The sequence below is a fragment of the Cnephaeus nilssonii genome, assembly GCF_951640355.1.
Source record: "Cnephaeus nilssonii genome assembly, chromosome: X".
NCBI lineage: Eukaryota > Metazoa > Chordata > Mammalia > Chiroptera > Vespertilionidae > Cnephaeus > Cnephaeus nilssonii.
In genome coordinates, this window is record NC_137071.1 from 6,744,325 (window position 1) to 6,759,790 (window position 15,466).

At 44.1% G+C, this 15,466-nt stretch overlaps 1 protein-coding gene across 3 annotated transcripts in view; it reads right to left on the minus strand.

Moving 5' to 3' along the window:
• Positions 1-4,453, minus strand: part of RAI2 (retinoic acid induced 2) — a 72,851-nt gene extending 68,398 nt beyond the window's left edge. Inside the window, exon 1 of one of the 3 annotated variants that reach the window (XM_079765813.1) lies at positions 3,682-4,248. The gene's annotated coding sequence lies outside the window, so the exon portion shown is untranslated. The other 2 variants (XM_079765812.1, XM_079765811.1) reach the window with 2 other exon arrangements.
• Positions 4,454-15,466: the final 11,013 nt, after the last annotated feature.

Consider the following 15,466-nt stretch of genomic DNA (forward strand, 5'->3'; position numbering starts at 1 on the left):
TATCTCTCTCTCACAATGATGTTTCTCTCTCTCTCCCCCTCCCTCCCACTCTTCCACTCTCTCTTAAAAAAAAGGCAATGGAAAAAGTATCCTTGGGAGAGGACTAACAACAACAAAAAATCCTCAGAAGGGAGCAGTAGAATCAAGGGGCTCATAAAAAATTGTGAGCCAGGCCATGTGGCTCAGTGGTTGAACATCAATCTATGAACCAGGAGGTCACATGATTCTTGGGTTGCAGGCTCAATCTCCTGTAGGGGGCATGCAGGAGGCAGCCAATCCATGATTATCTCTCATCATTGATGTTTCTATCTCACCCTCTCCCTTCCTCTCTGAAATCAATAAAAATACATATTTTTTAAAATTGCGAGCCATGAAGGAAACACCTTGAATCTGGAAAGAATGAGATGATGGGTGTCTGGGCAGACAATTAGGTAGGAGTGAGAAGTGATAATCAGAGGCATTCTCCAAAGACAAGAGCTGCCAACTCTACAGTGAAGATGCCACCCTAATTCCTAAATCAAGCTTAGTTCAGAATCCCACACAGGCTTTTGTGCAAGGGAGAGTACAATTAGCCTCTCCACCTCCTCTCTAGAGCCTCATTCTCTGAGGTCTCCCTCAGATTCTGATAAGGGAGGCAGCAGAGTCAAAAGCATCTCATATATGGATTCAAATCCCTGCTCTCCCAATGACTCCAAAATTTATCGGGGGTTAATATTGCCATCTGGTTGGAATGGGGGATAAGGGACTAGCTTTGACAATGCATTTACATAGCAAGACCCCAACTCATTTTTATTTTGAGTTTATTTAATGAGATGGTTAAAAGTCAAAAATACCTGCTCACCCTCTGGTCCCACTATGGGCCTCAGTTTCAGTCTTGGTTTCCTCATCCACAAGGTGGGAATGCATGTCTCATGTGGACTTGTCAGCTTATAACTACTCGGGACATAACACCAGGAACTCAGAGTCCCCAACCAAACGTTCATAGCTCAAGATTTCTCCCTGCTGGGTTTCCCTTGAGAATGACTTACAGCTCCCTCCCCAACACTATTCACTCTACCAGCTCCATCAGTTAGTCACTCAACTCTCACTTATTAAGCAACAGCTGGCTATTGGGTATTCTAGGATGAAAAGGCACAGCCTTTCCACTTTAATTAGTTAGGGTCTATTTGGGGTCCATCTATTTGGCACATATGCCCTAGGTGACTGGGCTGGGTATTTGGTAGGCTCCCCTTGCCCTTAGGTACCATATATTGTGAATGGGTAAGGACTGAGGACTCTGGCCTTTGGGATAAATAGAGTAAATAAGAGATTTGGGGGAGAAGTAGAGGTACATGTTGCCCATTTAAATAACCACTAAAGCCTGGAATCAGACATTTGACAGGAAATTTCTCTGAACCTCAGGGTCCTTATCTGTAAAATAATGCCTCTGTCACATCATGGATTCCCACATGTGAAGTATTTGGCAGACAGTGCAACAACAAATGTCAATTCCTTTCCCAATTTATTTTCCTCCACTACCCTCTTCCCCCAAATCTAAGATTAGAGAAGGAGCCAGAGAACCAGAGACTTGGTATTTTCTGACTGGAGAGTCACAGCACACTGTATGTGAATATCTCCCCATTCAGAATACCTCCATTCTGAGTCCAATGGATTGGGGGAGGCTAGTCTTATCCAGTTTTCAGGTCACAGAACTCCTAGCAGCGCCTGGTCACATACCTCCCATCCTTTTCTTTTTCTTTCTTGCCTTTCAGAGGCCCTGTCTCAGAGGCTGTTTTCTGGCTACAAGACTTTTTATTTTACAGTTATTACCCAACTGCCCACCAATCAAGTTTTCACATTGGCAACTGGCATCACCTGGAAAGCTGTTCTTTCTTTTAATCCTCAGATGGGTAGGTTTTCCTGGGCTGAGCATCAATGCTGGAAGTCCGGGGTTTCTTTGCATTATAAAGTACTCCCGCCCTGGATAGCTGATTGGTGCTGGTACCAAAGCAGCCAGTATCATAAATGCCAGTCTGAATTGGCTCATAGTGCCTGGCACCTTGTGGTTGCCTCTAGTGGGCACCTGTCAGGATGAGACACACGTGCCAATTCGGAGTATATTGTGTGTGTGGGGGATGGGGGGCGTCTGGTAGTGGGTAGGTGGCCTCTTTGGGCTTCAAAGGAGCAGAGGAATTGGAATGCCACCAGGCTTATGTATCTGTGCCTTCCAGCCCACCCCCAGCCTCTGAAGGTGGCACAGCTCCCCCTCCCCATTTTCCCCTTTGAAAATAAAACGCTAAGGACAAAACTGGGTGGGAGCATAATGCTGCTCTAGTGCGTGGCTCCCACCCACTAGCCTCCCCACTATCTTCCTCCAACACTGCCACCCCTCCACCGCAACAAAGGCACATCGCTACACATTTTCAAAGTTATCAGAAGTCTCTTGGTCAATCAACAAACGATTCTGATGGCTCAAAAGGAGGAAGAGAGGCATCCAGAAAATGGTGAGAAAGATTCTCTGGGGAAAAGCACAGCAAACCTTGCCCTATGCACGCAAAGCTAAAAATTGTTTTCTTCCTGCTGGCTGCTTTTCTTTCTGTTCTAAAGAGAAGCTTCCAAGAATCAGCTAAATAGAGGGATCACACCAGAGGATGAGAGAGAATGCTAAACCAACAAAAACAAAGACCCTAATGAAACAGAGCGAGCCATGAAAATCCGCGGTTATCAAAACTTTGTTTGGCCGTATCTATTTATCATCGCTGCACACCCGGGCTCTGCGGAATATCATTCTGTTGATGTCACTTATCCTCAGCAAAATATTTACACATCCTTAAAAACGCCAGATGAGGGGGGCGAGCCTGCGCACCGCAGCAAGCCGCAGCTCACGCCCAGTCGCTGAGTTCTGGGCAAATTGTGGGGTGGGGGCATGAAGGAGGGTGGCTCCTGTGGGCACAGGTAGGAGCTTTGGGCAGTTCCCAGGACGCGGCCACCCGGCGCTGCGCCCTGCCCTGCCTACCTCTCTCCCACCTGACTGCAAGAAGCAGCCACATCCCTGATATGGTGTCGGCGCCACCCCCACCTCCCCCTGCCTTTCTCATTGATTAAGTTCTCAAACCATTGTTAAAGCCCGGTTGCCTTTCCCTGGAAAACTGGGCTGAATTCATTAAGCTTCCCCGTGCCACAAAAGGAATATTCATAAAAGTTTGGCAGGCAGAAAAGGGGGCTGACTGCATGCCACGGGGTGGGTGACAATTCGCTCCTCCAAAGCCACCTTCTTTCTCCACGCCCCATCCCTCTCTCCATCCATCCGTCGTGCCCCAAACCTACTCCAGGGACTTCCGATAGTGAAACACAAAGCAGCAGCTGTTTGGCAACATTTCTACCCCTCGCCGGCAACCGTGGTGGGATGCCATTTCCCCACCCAGGCAGAGCTTATCCGGAACAATAGTCGGGCTTGAAACAGCAAACAAGCAAACACACGGCGAGCAAACGTGACCCTGAAAAAGCCAACGCGGCAAGAAGCAACAACTCCCTCCGCAGCAAACGGTACCACGGAAACGCACGCAAAAAAAAAAAAAAAAAAAATGCAGCATGAACGCTGCCCGATGCCTAACATGGCAGAAAGCCTGAGCCAGTGTGGGCCACCCCGAAGCTGAGCACTGGGGGGACAAGAGGGCTCCCGGGGCGCCTATGCACACTCACCCGGCTCCGGGAGGATGCGGGGCTGGCCAAGCGTCACAAAGGCAAGCCCAGCGCGATCTGGCAAAACCCAACTTTCCGCCTGGCTCGCCAGGGCCGCCAGATACGTCAACAGAATCCATCTTTCGAAGGGCCTGGAAGGCGCTGGTTTTCTGGGCTGGGGCAGAGCGGCAGAGCCAGAGGCAGCCCGGTGCGGTGCCCGGGCGCGGAGTTCACCGTGCGCCACCCTCTGCGCCCGGTGCCAGCGCTGGTGGCAGCCTGAAACCCACTTCGGGGGGCCCCCTCCCCGCTGGCCTGCGCCGCCTCCCTGGCCCCGCTGGCAAGTGCGCGGCGCCTGGAACAGGAGCGGGGCCCAGATACACCGCACGGGTAGCGGCCTCCGCCAGCGTCCCCGCCTCCGCCCCCCGCCCGGCCCTTCCCGCTGGCCCGGGCTTCAGGGTGCCGTCCTGCCCCCGCGAGCAAGCCCCTCCCCAGGCGCGGGGCCCCGCCAGGCGCTCCGGGTCCGGCGCGCCCCCTGCTTCCCAAGGCAGGTCCGCAATGGGAGGGCGAGGGGGGACCCCAGCCCGCACGGGGGCGCCGCGGCCGCTACCTTGCTATTGCAGCCGCCGCCTCCAGGAAGCCGCGGGGTGGTCACGGGTGCGGGAACTCTCCGGTCTGGCCTCGCCGCCCGCCTCCTGAAGGGGGTGCGTAGCGGTGGGAGCCGCCGTCGCTGCTGTCACTGAGCTGCTGTCGCTGCCACCGCTGCCGATTGTGCGTGAATGTGTGTGCGCCTCTGTCCGGGCGAGTGTGTGACTGCGTGCAGCGCCCGGGCTTTACTATATACACCAAGGGGTGGGAGGAGGCGGGGAAGGGGAGGGCTTGGGGGAGGTGGCGGAGGAGGGGGAGCAGGAGGGGGGCGAAAGGGTACCCAAAGAGGCTGTGGCGGAGGAGGGACAGGTGATCTAGCCCATGGGGAGGGCGTGGCTGTAGGTGGCGTGGATTGGTAGTAGGAAGAGGCTCTGGGGCTCGGGTTGGGAGTGGGGGGTGGGACGCCAGGGAAAGACAGTGAAGCATGGACCCTGCCACCTTCCAACAGGCTAGGGACCATTCCAGACCCCAGGATGGAGAGGAGAGAGAACAGAGCCCAGGAGGGAGGAAGTGTCTGGCTGATGAAGGTGGGAGAAGTGGGAAGGGCCCAGCGATCACATTCTAAAATGCCAATTGTGATACATGTCGAAGATCCTTCTCACAAGGTGTGAGATTATTAAAGACAACATTAGTCCACGGACATAATTTCATTTCCACATAATTGCTTGAGAGGCGATTCATTTATTAAGCTAACATTTATTAAGCACCTAGTATTTGCCAGACACCGAGCTAAGAACTGGAGTTACAGAGATGATGAATATATGGTTCCTAATTAGTATATAAATAATAAGTATCATTACTACTATTGATCATTTTAAAACAAAATAGAAAACCAAATACTATAAATGTTTTAACTGTGCAAAGGAAGCAACTACATTGGTTTAATTAATCCATAAAGATTATTTTTCTACTCATCAAAACAGGATGGAGATTTTTGAGAGCGAATGGCAGAGCAGAAATGACTTTAATCAGAGCAGAGAGCTGTCCCAACACTGTGAGTAGTAAACATGACTTAACCTCTTGTAGAAGTGGGATGGCCAAACAGAAACACATAGAGAGCAGCCTGGCAAGTTTATAATTAGTATGGGAATCTGAACTTGTGTTTAAAAGGTTCTATTCTAGCCTTGTGTTATGAGCATAATGTGGTAGAAAGCAGGGCCTCACTATGACTTTTGTGGACACTTTGCCTTTGTGGACCCCTTCCTCCATAAAAAAAGTAAAAATTACATTTTTTTCAATTGCATTATAAAGATAAATATATTAATATTATATATTAAAACATTTTCTTCAACCTAAAAGATCACTTTTTCTTCTGATTTTAAATGAAATTAAAACATTTCCATGGGCCCCTCAAAGCTTAGTACCTACTGACCCTAACAGAGAAATCAGCCCTGTTAATACCATCTCTTAATACTAAATTTTCTCTTATGAAAAAGAAGAGTTAAAATAAGAAGTGTCCAATCAATATAAGGGCAGAAAGACACATAGTGCAAGTTTAAGAACTGATAATAATGAACATCAGCAGAAAGGACCAGTTCCTATTTTTTTCAATCAAGCTCTTGGGTTTTAATTATTTATTTTTAAAAATATGTTTTTATTATTTTTATTTTTAAAATATTTATTGTTTTTTACAGAGAGGAAGGGAGAGGGATAGAGAGTTAGAAACATCGATGAGAGAGAAACATCAATCAGCTACCTTCTGCACACTTTCTACTGGGGATGTGCCCGCAACCAAAGTACATGCCCTTGATCGGAATCGAACCTGGGACCTTTCAGTCCACAGGCCAACGCTCTATCCACTGAGCCAAACCGGTTTCGGCTGTTTTTATTGATTTCAGAGAGGAAGGGAGAGGGAGAGAGATAGAACATCAATGATGAGAGAGAATCATTGGTTGGCTGCCTGCTGCACTCCTGCTACTGGGAATGAGCCCACAATCCAGGCAGTTACCCTAACTGAGAATCCAACAGTGACCTCCTGGTTCATGGGTCCGTGTTTAATCACTGAGCCACACAGGCCTGGCCAAGCTCTTGGGTTTTAAATGAGCTGTGAGTAACTAATGATACCTATGGAGATATTTGTCTGTGAATGTGTTCAACCACTTCAATAACCACAGACTTCCTCTATGGATCTCATAAATGTTCTGATCAGGTATGTGAGGGCTCAGTTACCAGGATGTAGCCGAATACAACTAAAGACACAGCTAGGCAATTATAATAGGGCAAGTTCATGGATGAAAGATCCATAAAGGTTTTGTGTGTGTTGAGGGGCATGTGTGTAAAAGGTAGGGATTGACATCCTGGAAGGCAATTACTAGCTTATTTCTTTTGATGGCCTCATCACAACCCTGGGTTCATGTTTGAACATCACTGGCAATTGTGATTCATATTTGCTGCCCTTTGAAGTACTTATGTTTTTAGGAAATACTATATTGATTCAGATTAATGCATAATAAATAGGTATCATTTCCCCTATTCCCAAAGAAATTTACAGTGGCACCCCTCTGTATTTTCATCATGGCTGCCCTTGCAGAGAGAAGAGAAAAAGAAAAGTCCAGAAAGAGAGGATCTAGATTGGGGTGAAGGAGATGTTTTGGGACAGAATAAAGACGTTAATATGGAAGAATTGTGTTCATACAGTTAAAGGGATGACTAAGAAAATGGAGGTAAGAAAGGATATACCCAACAGAAGAAAACAACAAAATTTCCAGAGTTGCTCAGGGTGATTTTTGAGATATGTAATTTTAATATTTTGTGATTTTTAAATTAGGACTGAAGAAATTTTCTATCTCAGATCTGATTCTTTTATCTCTATCCTGCTTCTCTAATATAGCATCTCCTCATAATCTAGTTTTCAACATACTTGCCATATAGATGGGCCATTCACTCATTTATCCAATAACCATCTTTTAAGCACCTGCTGTATAGTCACTGAGCTAAGGACTGTGATTAGAGAGATGGTTAATGAAGGGTTGCTGACCCCAAGGAACTCACAGGACAGTAAATAAAGTGTTAATAATACAAAGTGACACTACGTGGTACATGAGAAGTTAAAAATGGGCGAGATGAACACCAAAGGAGGGGCCTATCCCTGTACTTGGAAGGGGTAGGGAATGGCATGAAGAAAGCAGAAAAGATTGCACATGGAGGCTGACAAGAGCTGAGCATTGAGAGATGAACAGGAGTTTTTCAAAGTGAGGGAAAGCCATTACAAGTGAAGGGAATGGCAGGTACCAAAGCTTGGATACAAAGGAGGCTGCAAATATTTTGGGAGGCTGCTAGAGTAGTCTGTGAAGAATAATGGTGGGGATTGGGACAGGGGAAGGTAAGAGTTATTTAAGATTCCCTGGTCTGTCCTGTAAAGGAGCTTTTTGTAGTCAGTGGGGAGTCATTGAAGGACTTGAAGCAAGGGTGTGAGTAACCAGGAAAGATTTGGGTTGAGGAATGATCACTCTGATGGTGGGTGTGAAGTGCTGATCGGAAAGAGGTAAGGTTGGCAGCATGGAGATCAGGTGAGAGAGACTGTGGCAATGATCCACTTGGAATCAAGGCAGTGTCAACAGAGATGAAGGGTTGGAACTTGAGTCAAGTGGTACTCAGGACATAGAATCAACAGGAATAATTATGGAGGAAATACGGTGACTTACACCTGGCTTTCTGAATCATATGACAAAGTGGATGGGGGTGTGGTCAGCGAGAGACAAGTCCCTGGGAAGAGAATTAGATTTGTAGCTGGAAATGATGAATGGCATAGGTCCCACCAGAGGCCAATCCTGAAATGAAGATTTGAGTGCAGAAAGTTGATTTTCAAGGTGATTTCCACTGGTAGGGGTGTGGGAAAGGGAAACAGAGGAATGACAGCCAATAGAGGGTATGTAATCAAGGCCAATTACTACCATGGGCAAGTGGAGGTTAATCTTGCAGACAAACTCTTGGACATCATACAAAACACCCACTTCAGAATTGACTCACTCATAGGATGATGATTTTCTGGCAATTTCAACCTGCCACCCAGTATTGGCAGAGAGTCTTTTTTTAAAAAAATTCTTTATTGATTAAGGAGTTACATATGTGTCCTTATTCCCCCATTAACCCCCATCCCCCCCCCCACTCATGCCCTCACCCCCCTGTTGTCTGTTTCCATTGGTTAGGCTTATATGCATGCATATAAGTCCTTTGGTTGATCTCTCCCCCTTACCCCCACCCTCCCCTACCTTCCCTCTGAGGTTTGATGGTCTGATCGATGTTTCTCTGTCTCTGGATCTTTTTTTTTTTTTGACAGCAACATTTTATTTTATTTTTTTAATTTAATAAATCTTTATTGTTCAGATTATTACAATTGTTCCTCTTCCCCCCCCCCATAGCTCCCCTCAACCCGGTTCCCACCCCACCCTCTGCCCTTACCTCCCCCCGCCACTGTCCTCATCCATAGGTGTACAATTTTTGTCCAGTCTCTTCCCGCACCCCCCACACCTCTTTCCCCCCGAGAATTGTCAGTCCACTCCCTTTCTATGCCCCTGATTCTATTATATTCACCAGTTTATTCTGTTCATCAGATTTTTTATTCACTTGATTTTTAGATTCACTTGTTGATAGACATGTATTTGTTGTTCATAATTTTTATCTTTACCTTTTTCTTCTTCCTCCTCCTCTCTGGATCTATTTTTGTTCATCAGTTTATATTGTTCATTATATCCCATAAATGAGTGAGATCATGTGATATTTATCTTTCTCTGACTGGCTTATTTCACTTAGCATAATGCTCTCCATTTCCATCCATGCAGAGAGTCTTTATCAGGTATAGGGAAAGGATACTGGTTGGCAGCTTCGATGTCTGTGGAGCATGTTGAAATGGTAGCATCCAAAGGATGTGGGTAGTGCACCACCAGTGTGTGCTCCAGGGAGTTCTAGTTAGTACATCTTGAGTCAGAAGTATATCTTGGGTAGCCACAGAGAGAAGTCCATTAGGCATTTGCAAGAACAGGCTTGGAGTTCAAAATCTAAGCTGGAGACCTAGATTTGGAAGCCGTTAAGCCCTGGGTGTTAGTTGAACCAGTGGGTATTGATGAGCTCTGCAGAAGACATATGTGACTTAAGTTGATGACTGAGCCCATCACCCTTGGCCATGCCAACATGATCTGATCTGATCTGATCTGCATGAGCATCATTGTGAATTTCTCTAGGAGTTCCTAGAAACCTTGAAGGTGTAATGCCAATTTAGTACTCATGCGTGTGTATGTCTTTGGGGAAAGGGTCCATTGCTTTCACAAAATTCTTAAGGGGTCTGTATTTTACTGAAGTTGAATAATGTATTTAAAATGTAAATTCTTTTAAAAAATTTAATGGTCAGTCATATTTACTAGATGATTTAGTGAATGCAGGTGAGCATTTAAATACATAATCACAATAAAAAATGTGTTAATACTGGAAAAAATGCAAAGGGTAATTAAAACACAGAGGACTGAAATCAAACCTAGGCTCAGGGAAAGAGAATGGAAAACATTCAGAGGAACAGTCCAGCAAGAACGACATTTGAAAATTGTTATATTTAAGGACGGCATTTTTAGCTAAGGAATATTCAGAGCCTGTGGGGTAAGAGAAAGGTTTTAACCATTTTGCTAGAACAGAGACTTCTAATGTTATTGGCATGGAGGGCTTCAGTATTCTTTATTTAGAGATTTCATGTGAACTGTATTATGCCCTGATTTTATATATGAACTGGCCCTGCTCTGCACTGGTTTCTTTTAGTCCAGTTGTAATTCTGTCTAGGCTCACAGGACAGTATTTGATTTCACAGGATTGTGAGAAATTGTCAAAGTGTCAAAGGCTCATTATGAAGGGCTCTGCTTGTGGCTGCCCCATTCTGCATCCCCCATTCCTCTTTCCTAACAGAACCGCAATGTTGTTCAGGTATCCATCCCTTTCCTACAAAGCCATATACCTTAGAATTTAATCTTAGCTTTAGCATAGGGTCTATTTGATCTGCAGCAGATGGAATCCCTCCTGCTATAATTTGGACCAAATAGACCAGAGAAGAGATTTGCTAGGAGTATTATGGGTAAGTTCTTTATAGGAGAGCCACCCGCCCTCTCCCAATGAACAAGAAGATAACGAAACCCCATTTGGAACTGTCAGTAAAAACATGATGCAGGTGTCCATATACTTGATCATATAAACTGGTGCACTACTGAGGGTAAAAGGGGTTGATATTACTAATTATGTAAGGGCCTAAGGCATAAACTGGATATTCAAAGCAAACCGGATGGATGATACCTATGATGGCAGGAGCAGGCCTAGGAGAGACCTGATGCTCTCAAAGCAGCACAACAAAAATAGACAAAGAATCTGGAACTCTGATGATGTTATTGAACTGCTAGAATAAGCAACCATTTCTGAAGCCACCTGAACTTGTACTTCCTGTTACATAAACTATTACACTGCTTTCTAGATTAAGTTTCTTTGAGTCAGGTCTCTATTGCTTGCAATTAAAAGCACCCTAAGACATGGCCCTAACCAGTTTGGCTCAGTGGATAGAGCGTCAGCCTGCGGACTGAAGGGTCCCAGGTTCGATTCCGGTCAAGGGCATGTACCTTGGTTGCGGGCACATCCCCAGTAGGGGGTGTGCAAGAGGCAGCTGTTCAATGTTTCTCTCTCATTGATGTTTCTAACTCTCTATCCCTCTCTCTTCCACTCTGTAAAAAACACAATAAAAATTAAAAAAAAAAATAAATAAAAGCACCCTATGACATACATGAAGTTGCAGGATTGCTTTTTTTTTGGTTTAGTCCCAGATGGGGTGAGGACTTTATGGATTCAAAAGATCTAACAAAAACAAGTGAAAGGAGGAAGTAGGTCAGGAATTGATATTTTAATCTGACTTTAAAGACAAGTGAAGGAAATAATCTAAACTACCATGTGGCTGCACTTAATCTGGAAGGTACTGCACTTGGCAGTTTTCATTTGAGCAGCGACTTAGAGGCACACTCCTGCCTCTGACAAAGGCTGACTCCTGTGCCCAAGGTCAGGAGCATTTATCTCTATTTCCTGCTCTCTCACTGCTCTGTCTGAGTGGCTTTGAACCAGCTGCTCCTCTCTGTGGACTTGGATCCCTCGTACCAGGAGCAGTCGTCTTCCCCCTGATATCATGTCTAGTCTTTCTGACTTGACTTGTAAGTAAGTCTTTGACATACATCCCCCACAGAACCTACCTCAGTTCTCTCTTCAGGGGGCCCTAAATAAGTAATGGTTAAATTCACAATGATCTCCCCTCACATCTGCAGTCTCTTACTCCTAAGGAGCTTCAATATACCTTATCTGGTTCAAGTCTTATAACCCTCAAATGTACCTTTCTTTTCTGTGGGGAGGGAGGATGGGGACAGAGAGGGTTTTGGGGTTGAAGCCATGTGACTGTCAGCGGAGGCTCTCAGGGTTGTCCAATCAACGGAGAGCCCTGCACAAGCCAAGTGAGAAGCCAGGTTGCATGAGACAGAGTAGAATCCATATAGGTCACCAAGAAAGGACCAGAAACAAAAATGATAGCCTGGAAGGGATTTGGAGTCAGGGACATGAAATAATAAGGCAGTGGATTTTGGTTAAGTGGAAAATAGACCCAGATTTGGTTTGGGAGAGCTGAATTATTTTGCCAGGTGGGATAACAATGCCACCTATGGCATGAGTGCGGTTGAAATACAGGCACATCAAGGACCAAGGATAGGCTAGCTCAGAGATGACCCCCCTCAAAGCAGGGCGGGCAGGAGAACTGGACACACACACACACACACACACACACACACACACACACCTTTACACATGTCAAGTCCTGTTCTCTTTCCAGGCATCAGGGTTACTTTTCTTCTTTCTTAAAAATTCATTCACAAAGGAGCCAGACTGATCTCCCAGTAAGAAAGCAAAAATTGGCAAAGTTGCCTTAGAGTAATGCCCTAGAGTGACAATGAGAATATTATCCAAAACAATCATTAAAAATAGCTAATGAGACACTCTATGTAAAGGGGACAACAAGCAGTGGCCCTAAATATCCCCAATCACTGAAACTACAGCCCCTTGTGCCAGGCACTGTGATGAAGGCAAGAGTCCATCTCTACAGTTGTCTCTTAGAAGAGCTGCTGAGGACTTTCTCAGCCATCAAGCCCATCCACTGCTGGAAATGATTAACTCTCCCATAGATACACCCTATCTGATCTAGCTAGCACACAGTGTATAAACAAAGGAGAATGTGGTCGTTAATTTCACAAATGGTCCCTGTCACAAAATGTACTGCATGTTCCCGAAACCTTCAGAGTGTGGGTGATGGGCAAGTTTTGTCCTGATTCATGCATGGCAGGTTTCCCCAATGTTATTGACAAGGTTTCTCTTACTACAATTGTAAGAAGTGGGAGGAGTTGTAAGGTCACTTGTTTTGTAATAGGACATCAATGTATAACACAGATAGGACTTAACTCATGTCATTTTTCTGCAGTTATGAGAATTTCTCAAGTTACAAAATTTTATTTTTTCCATTTAAAATCATTTAAAATTTTCAATTACAGTTTACATTTAATATTATTTTGTATTAGTTTCAGGTATACAGCATAGTGGCTACACAATCATATACTTTACATAATCATATACTGATATTTCCAGTACCCACCTGGCACCATACATAGTTACTACAATATTATTGACTATATTTCCTAGGCTGTACTTTATATCCCCATGATTATTCTGTAACAACTAATTTGTACTTCTTAATCCCTTCACCTTTTAAACCCATCCCCCAACTCCTCTCCCATCTGGCAATCGTCAAAATGTTCTCTGTATCTATGAGTCTGTTTAGAAATTTATGATTGGAAAAATTTTATTGGAGAAAAAGAGAGCATGAGAAAGACCTCTCTTGCTAGGATGGCTAGCAGTTTTTATTGCTGTCCTTTGCATTTGTGGTCTCCCTGTGCCAGGTCAACATCCAAGTGCTCTCATGAGACTGCTCCCTGTCAGCCCCTGCTACTTCAGCTCCTCCCAGGGGAATCCTGATGCTCTTCACCCCCAGGATGATTCCTGCCCAATTTCTGAGCCAGACCACCCATATGTTGGATCTGAGATGAAGCTTGCCTCTCCCATTACAGCTCATCCTGTTCCTGAGGCATCACTCAACCACTGAGCTATAGAGTTTTCCAGTTGTCCTCTTCATGACCTTCTCCCACATTGGCCCAGCCCTAGGAGTAAGGTTTTGGGTCTGTTTCTCTTCATAGCTCTCACATCTTCCTTTGGAAATGTAGTTCCACCACCTAAACCCACTCACCAAAATATCCCCATCAATCTCTGAAGCTCACATTGCAGTCTGCATGGATAGAGTTGGTTTCTCATTCACTGATGGTCTGCCTTGAAGGAACTGCCCCCAAACTTGACAGGAGTGTTGCATAAATGCCAACCACTATCATCCTGGATTATCTCTTTCACCCCTTCTATTAGATGAGTCCTCATTAGAGATTTATAGTGATTGCTTTTCTTTTAAGAACAAATATTTTACTTGCAAATAGAGGTGACCTTTTGAAAATTACAACATTATTGCTTTATAATTTATTCATGGTTAAAATGGAAATACTGTAGAGTGCATATAATTTATTCTTTTAAAAAGGATTTTTCATTATGACTAAATTTCATTAAAATTAAATATAAGTGTAAAAAGCTATTTTATCTTCATGATAAACATTCAGTTATAACCACTCTCAATGATCTGTATGTTCCTTTCAAGTTTTTCTCTTTATAGCATTTACCCAAGTGAAACAGTATTACCTATGATTTTAGTCCTGCTTTTATCTCATAACTAGAGGCCTGATGCATGAAATTCGTGCAAGGGGCTCAGCCCTCGCAGCCCCGGCTGCCTCGGTCCTTGCAGCCCCAGCTTCGTCCAGAATGTCATCCGGATGGTCATTCTGCTGTTCGGTCTAATTAGCATATTAGCTCTTTATTATATAGGGTAACTTCCATTGATAAGCATTTTCCATAGCATTCTAATAATACTACATAATCAGCATAAACATTTTCAATGGTTCAATAAACAATTCCATTAAGTGTATGCATCACCATAAAACTTAGCTTTTCCTCTACTGTTGGAAGTGTGGGGTATTTCCAAATTCTGCTGTTGTAAAGAACTCTACAATTGTGTATATTGATGTTCCCCATTAATAATATCTCAAAATAAATATACAGCTGTAATATTTCTGGGGCAGATGCAAAAACATTTACATGTTGCCAATCTGATTTTAAAAAGGATGTTCCACTTATAACTCCAAATATGAGTTCTGGCAGTACTTGCCTTATGAATACTCACCAGCATAGGCCAAAATATTTCTCATTTTGTAGTAAACTATATTTCACTGATTACTGTGGAGGCAGGCCATTTTTATGTTTATGTTTTTTATTTACATACTTAAAGAAATTATCAGTTTATTACTTTCACTCACTTATTAAATCATAGTGTTTGCATTTTATTTATGTGTCTATTATTTAAAACAAAATAAATGTATGTCACAATAAAAACAAATAAATCCCAGAGGTGGGATTACTGTATCACATGGTAGTTCCATTTTTAATTTTTTTAGAACCTCCATGCTGTTTTTCATAATCTTTGTACCAATTTACATTCTCACCAACAACATACAGGGTTCCCTTCTTTCTATAACCTGCCCAATATTTGTTATCGCTTGTCCTTTTTATAATTGCTGTCTTAAGAGGTGTGAGGTGCTATCTCATTGTGGTTTTGATTTGCATATCTCTGATGATTAGTGGTGTTGTGCACCTTTTCATATACCTATTGGCTACTTGTATGTATTTTTTGGATATCTATCCAGGTCTTTTTACCCATTTTAAAATTTGGTTATTTGTGTGGGGTTTCTTTTTGCTATTGACTTGTATGGGTTTCCTATATATTTTGGATGGTAACCTCTTATCTATACACTAGAGGCCCAGTGCACAAAATTTGTGCATGGGGTGTGTGTATGTCCCTCAGCCCAGGCTGAACCCTCTCTAATCTGGGACCCCTAGAGCAGTGGTTCTCAACCTTTCTAATGCCGCGACCCTTTAATACAGTTCCTCATGTTGTGGTGACCCCCAACCATAAAATTATTTTCGTTGCTATTTCATAACTGTAATTTATGTCCACTGCCCT